This window comes from Dunckerocampus dactyliophorus, chromosome 14 (genome assembly GCF_027744805.1).
Source record: "Dunckerocampus dactyliophorus isolate RoL2022-P2 chromosome 14, RoL_Ddac_1.1, whole genome shotgun sequence".
Lineage (NCBI taxonomy): Eukaryota > Metazoa > Chordata > Actinopteri > Syngnathiformes > Syngnathidae > Dunckerocampus > Dunckerocampus dactyliophorus.
In genome coordinates this window covers 10,011,154-10,019,060 of record NC_072832.1, presented here as the reverse complement: position 1 = coordinate 10,019,060, position 7,907 = coordinate 10,011,154, and positions in this window count along the sequence as shown.

The window sequence follows — 7,907 nt, the reverse complement described above, 5'->3', positions numbered from 1 at the left end:
CTGGCTTGCTGATATAGTCGCCCCCCTCGTTTATCGCGGTTACAGGACCGACTGCGCTAAGTAGGATTCAATATTAATAAATGGAATATTTGTGTAGTTTGAGGACAGAAAACCTGTTAATGACAAAATATGATTTTTACCAGTATTAGCAGCCTGTAGACATAAAATAACACCCCTTGAGTCACCTTTATGCTCCAATTATTCTTTGTTTACATGTGGTGATACTTTTTTTTTTTTTTTTTGATAGCAACGATGGAAACAAACTCATGAGACCGATCGATGATTATCCCTTTAAAGGGCACTCATTGAAATGCATTCAGTGTTGTGCCACAATATTATGAGACCTGCTTTTGTTTGAGTAACTTGTGGGATTTTTTCAAATAACTACAGTAATGTGCTATTCATTGTCGTGATTCATAAGTAATAATACAACGTTCTTTCATTCTAGTTAATGATAGCTTTTTAATGTTATCATTAACTTTATTCACTGCATCAGAGGGTGTTATTGTGAAGTTACCAAATTAAAAAAAAGGGTTGGTCACAGTTGTAATGTATACATGTATTACAAAAGAACCGTTTAACCTTAAAATGGTCAGATTAAAAGGCTCGTGGTCATGTTGACGCTACGACTGCCCCGTTTGAAAAACGACCACCAGATGGCGTCAAGTGTCAATAACCTGCCATCAACATCCCATTAATGCAATTCCTCTTAAGTGATACATAAAGTGGGTGTTTGTGTGTGTGTGTGTCTGTGTGTGAGTGAGCATTCCGCATGAAGGGACATCATTCAGTCCAATGATGAGGCAACAGTCCAGCAGCTTGCTCACATCCACGGAGACCTAATTAGGAGTGATGTCCTGTGAAGGGTAAAATAGCAAATAAAGTTATCCGCAACGAGTCTCCGCATCTGCTGCTGCTGTTGCTTGAGTCACTGCGAGGATCCCTCTGAGGCACAGTGACACACTCTTCATGGAGACAGCACACTGCACCAATCCACCAAACACACATACAGTACACACACTCTCCACACATCACTAGGAAACAACAGCCCTGCGTGATAAAAATGACATTTGTGCGTTAACCAGGTGGCGTTTTCTCGCTTTGACTGGCCAAATACTAACTTTGTATCAATTGGTGGTTGTTCTAATTGTGGTAGTACTAATCATCAACGTGATTTTTTTTTTTTCATGGGGCCCAGAATTTCTGGCAGCACCCCTGACAGTAGATCCCCGTTTTTCCCAAGTGTTTTGTTCTGGCACCACAAGTGGAGCATGCTCATAAAAATGTCCATTTTTGACCCACGGCTCGCTCTACCTCCCCCACCAAACCCTCCTGTCAGCTTGACATTGACATTCTCCGACAATGTTTGGATAGGGGACATGAAAAAGGCAGTTGTGATCCCCTGACAAAGCGAATTAGATCTTGCGCAATGCTCTTCCGCCCTCCTCTGACTGGATCAGCAATGGTGGGCTTCTCTACTCAGTGAGAGACATATATAACAATATAACTCATTCATACTGAGTTCATTTTATTTTTACAATATGCAGAGGGCCAATAAAAAAACAGTGAGGGACGAAAAGGGCCCCTGTGCCAGACTTTGGACACCACTGGTGTACTGTACAGTATACGGAGATGAAAAAGCAAGCACTATAATCACAAGCTAGAACTAATATATTACTTTATTCTGCAGGTAGGCCTCGTGTCTCTGTGATATTAAAGTCTGACTAGGGATTAAATTAGCACCTCACAGGACTGCTCAAGTGTGCCAGTGGAAATGTGTGATGAAAGGCATTTGGATGGCGATGCCGTGACTCATACCTGCGATGCGAGAGCAGCACTGGGGAGGAACATGATGGTGCACAGTTGAACTGACAAAAAGAGAGAACGCGGCCAAGCTGTCATCAGCCCCACCTGAGAAGCTCCTACATAAAAAGTACTTTCTCAGGTGGACCGTTGGAGGGAAAAGTGCATCAGTGCAGTTTAAACAGAGCTGCACACCATTGGGATTCGTGACAAAGCTCAGCCTCCCACCAGCAGCCAGGTTTTCATATCCCGCCTCAATGGTGACTACTCCAACACGACAACACAGGACCTCAGCAGCTTTTTTTATTATCAAAGCTTGAGGGCCCTATTGACAGCTTAGCTAAGAATGTGATTTGCTGTGGGATTGTACGGCAAATGCACAAGGCAAATAGTTCACAGCAAAGAGTGTTGAGACCCCATCCTGTGGTGTTACTGCATGTGCTTCTCCACTCCCCTCAGCCTGTAATTCTTTTCCTCCAACCACCTGCTATTGTCTTAGCTGGATCACATTTCCATGTCTATTCTGCTTCTGTCCTACTTCTCAAGCCGCCTGACTGCTGTTGGTTCATCCAGTGCGCAAGGACTCTAATTGGGTTAAACAAAAAGAGCCAAAATAGGCTGCAGCCTCTTCCTGCGCGACCCCTCTAGTTCCTCCTGTTGCCATGCTGAAAGCTGCTCAGCTCCCATTCAGCACCAGATTCCTGTCGTGCAGAGTCAACATTTCTTGTTCACAGGAGGGAGACGAATATAAACGACAGCCTACGAGGGCTTCTTACCTGCACATAAATGTTTGATGGATTTTCTGCTGTTGTGGGCTTGTAGCTTGATGCAAAGCTCTTGTCCACTAAGCATCTCTTTTTATAAACATGCTATCTTTGGTGATGATTACTTTGGACCAAAAAAAACAACATCCAATACACAATCACAGATTTTTGTCATTTTGTTTGAAAATGGGCCCATATAGTGCATACTGTATACTCCTGATCAAAATGTTAACATCTCTACAACATCTCTACATAGCCAACTGCTGTTTGACGCCCCCGCGCAACCTGAAGCTCCATTGCTCCATGGAAGGAAAAGCACCCAAGATCATGATGACGCCCCTCCATTGTGCTGTGTGGAGAACATCTCAGGTGGGATCTCCTTGTCCTGCCAGTAAAGTTGGATCTTCGACGCCATCAGGACACGCAAGGTTACATTTTTTCTCATCAGAGAATAAAACTTTTTTCCACTTTGCAATGTCTCATGTTTGGTTACACGACTGCACTCGGCACCAGTAACAACCTTCATTTGGGCCGAGGATCATCCCGTGTCTTGACGGACAGCCGGCTCAGGGCCGGTGAAATTTGTTGGGGTCTCCCAGTTGACTTTTTCGTTTCATACTGTAACCCTCAGGATCTTTTAAGAAGTTTAAAATCTTACTGTGACCAACCTCTGCAGCTATGGCGCACCGTGAGAGGCAGCTCAACAATCCGACCGCATTCAGAGAGAAAGCTTTTTTTCATGAGATCATGACAGTGTTTGAATACCGGACAGAAAATGACACTGAATCCACATGTTTGCCAATATTTTAGCTTTAAAGGCGGTGGTCTTAAACTTTTGATTTCACTTTAATGCTTGTTAGCAATAATTTGCTTATTCCAAAATATTTTTTGACTCATTCCCATTTCTTCTTTTTGGGATTTTGAAGCTCTACTTAGCCTCTCCTTAAGAACCAACAGTGCCGAATGTCAATTCTTGCAATTTTTCAACCAGTCTTAAAATTTGGATCAGGAGTGTTACCCTAAATAAGGTGGACCTCTGCAGATAAACATAAATGGTTGCAAATGGCACTTATTGCAAGTGATTACCTGCATCAGTCAAAGATGCAAACAACTGAAAGAGGTGGGCAGAACCATGCACGGACAAAATGTTCAGGTCGTAATCGAGAATTCAAATTAAAATGGGGATTAATACAAAAACACATTTCCCGATACACTTTAAAGAAAGTGGGAACTGCTGCAGACCCTCGTGAAACGGCTAGAATTTGACAACCAATTTCATGACCCAATTTGCAAATGAGGAAATAAACAGCTGAGCAGCTAATTGGCTCTCAGCTTTCTGTGATAAAGGACAAACCCGACATATTCAAAGGCAAGGCAGGGAAAAATCAATGTGATTTGAATGAGCATTCTGCAGATATATCACCAGAAACACTGCAAATGGTTAAAAAAAGAATCCCATGAGATCAAATCCAATAAATATGAGATTTATTTCACAGTATGTTTTGATTGTGGTGCACTGCACTGCAAGCAGTTTCTAATATTTGAGCTTATTTTTTTAATATTATTTACCTTATTTAATGATATCAACGAGGGAAAATACAGTATTGAAAATCTGTCATTATGATGCAGCGCACCATTGCAGCAACCACAATAACAAACACACTGAATATGTACCTCATACAAATGATTTCAGCTCAGTTTAGTTAGTTTACTCTATATTTCATTGCAATTAAGCGACAGATCATTTTGTATTGCACTGATAGAAGTTCAGTAGTTAGGACCAGAACTTTGCCTTATATGCAGTCGTCCCTTGCCACTTTGCAGTTTTTGTGGCTTCACTCTGTCACGATTTTCAAAAATACATTTTATATACATTTATATATACAGTATATAATTGCTAAATCATGCTATTTAGTGGTTGAATATGGTCTATTGTTAGGCAAAACTACGGATGTAAATCTCTTCGTGATAGACAATTCGATTCGAATCTAGATAGATCAGGCGAGATCTTATTTGTTAAAGGGATAGTTCAGGTTTTTTGACATGAGGTTGTATGACATTAGGGATGAGCCAGATACTCGTTTTAGACGAGTATCCGTTACGGTTGTTGCTGGGGACATTTAAGTAAAGAGTTTGGCTTCTCAAAACAATTTGCGTTCAAAATAGTAATACACTTGCATTACAAAAATGCCTCCTCAAAAATAGCAGTCCTCGCAAATCACTCGGTGTTATATTAGTCTCCCGCCTGCGCACTGTCGTTTTTCCATTCTTGTGCATGTGATGAAGACGCTCGCATCTTCTTCTTCTTGCGCAACACACACGTAAACAAGATGGTCGCAGAGCTCCGTCGCGGAAGAAGATGCGCCTTCGCCAAATGGCCCCAGAAGCTAAGTGGAACTACGTTCCTTGTCACGGATCTCCGACCAGAACTGGGCTTATGCGACCAATTTGAGCCGTGAGGCTTTGCCCTTCAAAGACATCATGTCGTTCTCAGAGATGTTTCAATTGGGTGAAACACTCCGCCTGATGGGGTTCATTGTGAGTGTGACCTAGATGCTGTTTGGAGGGTGAGGACAAATGAATGACGTGCAGTGCATAAGCATGCCTTTGCGTTTCAATGACACTCCATTTCCTGTCATCACTAGGCCTTTGCATACATAACTGGGAAAACACTCTAGTATAGTACTACAGTATAGTAGGCACAGTTAATAGGCTCCCGTAAAGGGGGGGAGAGGGTTTCAGGGGGTTGGGGGGATGGGTGTGGGTTGTCAGAAAACCAGTAACCAGAAAACCAGTCAGTATGTGGTGTGACTACTACTTGCATCACATCTTCTCATATGGTTGATCAGGTTCTTCAATGACTCTTCAATAACTGTGAGAAGGCAGGAACTCCGACACCTTGAGCTGGAGCTCTCTGACTTTGGATGTGAGTTGGATACACTCTGGACTGGTTGCCAGTCGGTCACAATGCACATATAGATAAACATCCATTCATACGTACCTATGGGCAATTTAGTCTCCAGTTAACCTTGGAGATGCATGTGTTTGGACAAAGTACCTGGGGAGAACTTGCACACTCCACACAGACTGAGATAGAATCCAAACCAGACCCGCTTCCCCTGTTGGAATCTTTCTGTATATTAATTGTGTTTGAATTTGGAGTTTATTAGTATCTCTGTAAAGGCACACTATTGTGTTTGATGTGATTAGATTGTGCAGTTGTACCTAATGTGTAATATGTAACCTGTTTTTAAAGAGCCATACCAAGCGGAGATAAGCCCTATCCCTTTAGCTGATAACTATTAAGCTCACTAATGACGATAATTAAAGACAGCAGTGCCCGTGTGTCAACTGCTGATTAATTTATTCATTTTATTCGCCGATTAATGAACTCACTGTGATCCCGGTGACCTCATTGTTTGCAGGGACCCCATTTCCATGTATTTTTTGGGCATCAAAGGTCATGCAGACCTTTTCCTTCACTTTTCATGACTCAGCACTACATGGGAGAACGGGAAAGACTGATTATGTCATTTTCTCTGACAGTCAAATGGGAACTAACAATGTCATTACTTGGGATGAGCGAGTACACCACTATCTGTATCTGTTCACCCATCTAAGTTATCTGTATGCGTATCTGCACTTGGGGTGGGCAGGCCGTAGACCGGAAGTGAGCGTGGTTTAACCGGAAATGGGTGGGGCTTAAATCGGTACATTATTTTAGCTGACTTGATATCACCAGCCAAATTAGAGCAGAGACTGAAGCTGTCTTGTGAAATGCACTACTTTCGTACTTTACGAAACAAGTTTAAGATTGCAACGTTAAAATTAACACAATTCTTATTGCAGGTAGCCCGCCAGTTTTATGATGACTTCATGGACTAAGACAAAAATACATTTCAAGGAAAAAAAATTGGTCAACGCAAGCCTGCACAGTGCTGTCTTCTCAAATGCACCGCGTACGTTCCGAGACAAGTTTACCGAGTAACTTTAGATACAAACCGAAATAGACAGGAGCTGGGGAAAGCCTAATAAAGTGGAGGCAGTGGGCAACGGCACACGAGCCGTCGTCCACTTGCCAATTGAATTGCACCGTGTACGTGAATGAGGCGCCGCTCAGCTCCTCTGCATCTCGGGAGGGACGGTCACTGTGTGTGACGGGCCAATCACAGAGCGTGAAGAGTGAATACATAATGAGGATTTTTTTTTTCATCAGGATTATGGATAATGACGAGGTGTACTTGACAAAAATGCATTATCGGCTCATCCCTAGTCATTACAAAGTGCAATGTGAATACATTTGTTACACGTTGTTAACTTTGCAATCCCTGGCCATATGCAAACACGTACACACACTGATGTTGCCAAATGGCATTTTGCTCCAACAGCATCCAATAAATATGTTACAGATAATCAGACATGATCTTGTTAGGTTTTGGACAGGAAACCACTCTTTTTATCATGAAACACACACAATTCAGCTTGCCTTCTAAGTAAACCTAGTGATATTAATCAGACCTGATCTCCACAAACTAACCTTCAAATACCCACTGAGACAGCATATTCTCACACCCGTGATATCCTTTATTTCCTGGTGTTTAGCTCCGATCCCTGCTTTATGAGTCAGGTGGCACAGATGCGGGTCTCTAACAGTAGTTCTCGTGGCGAAGACCGAGACATTGACATGTCATGATTTATAGTAATCTCGTCACTGGAAGTGTTCTCGGCCAGCGCCACCCTGGGAGATGCCTTCCACTACGCGATTGCATTCACTCAATTTGTGCACCGGCAATGACTCACGCCACTAATGAGGCGCCCGCAGATGAACAGATGAGCGTGCATACATTGTTTTAGGTTTTATTTTTTTCTGTTTTATTTCAACAGAAGATATTGTTTTTGAATATAGACACCTTGGAAGTCGACCAACAGAATTGTACAGTATTTCTATTTCTATGATTTTCTATGGTGAAAAAATATTTTTTCTGACTTCTGAGCCTCCACTGTTGTATTTTTTGAAGGTCAATCCCAGCCATTTTTCAAAATTCAACCCTTTCAGTACCGGCCATTTTAGACGATTTTGACTGACTCCTCAAGCACACAGAATATTTCGTTCTAAAACAGCTTTTTTTTTTTAAAGATACATTTCAAGCAGAACTTTGACTTTGGCACCAATTTTTTGCTTTTGTGGCAGCTCAAAAATCTACAACAACTAACTAAAACAACTACACCACAACATAAAACAAAAAAGGGGTTGTTTTACATAAATATAACACCATGAACTATTTACAATGTTCACATTTGGAACTAAACTCTGTGTTAAAACTTCCCTTAAAATGGGTA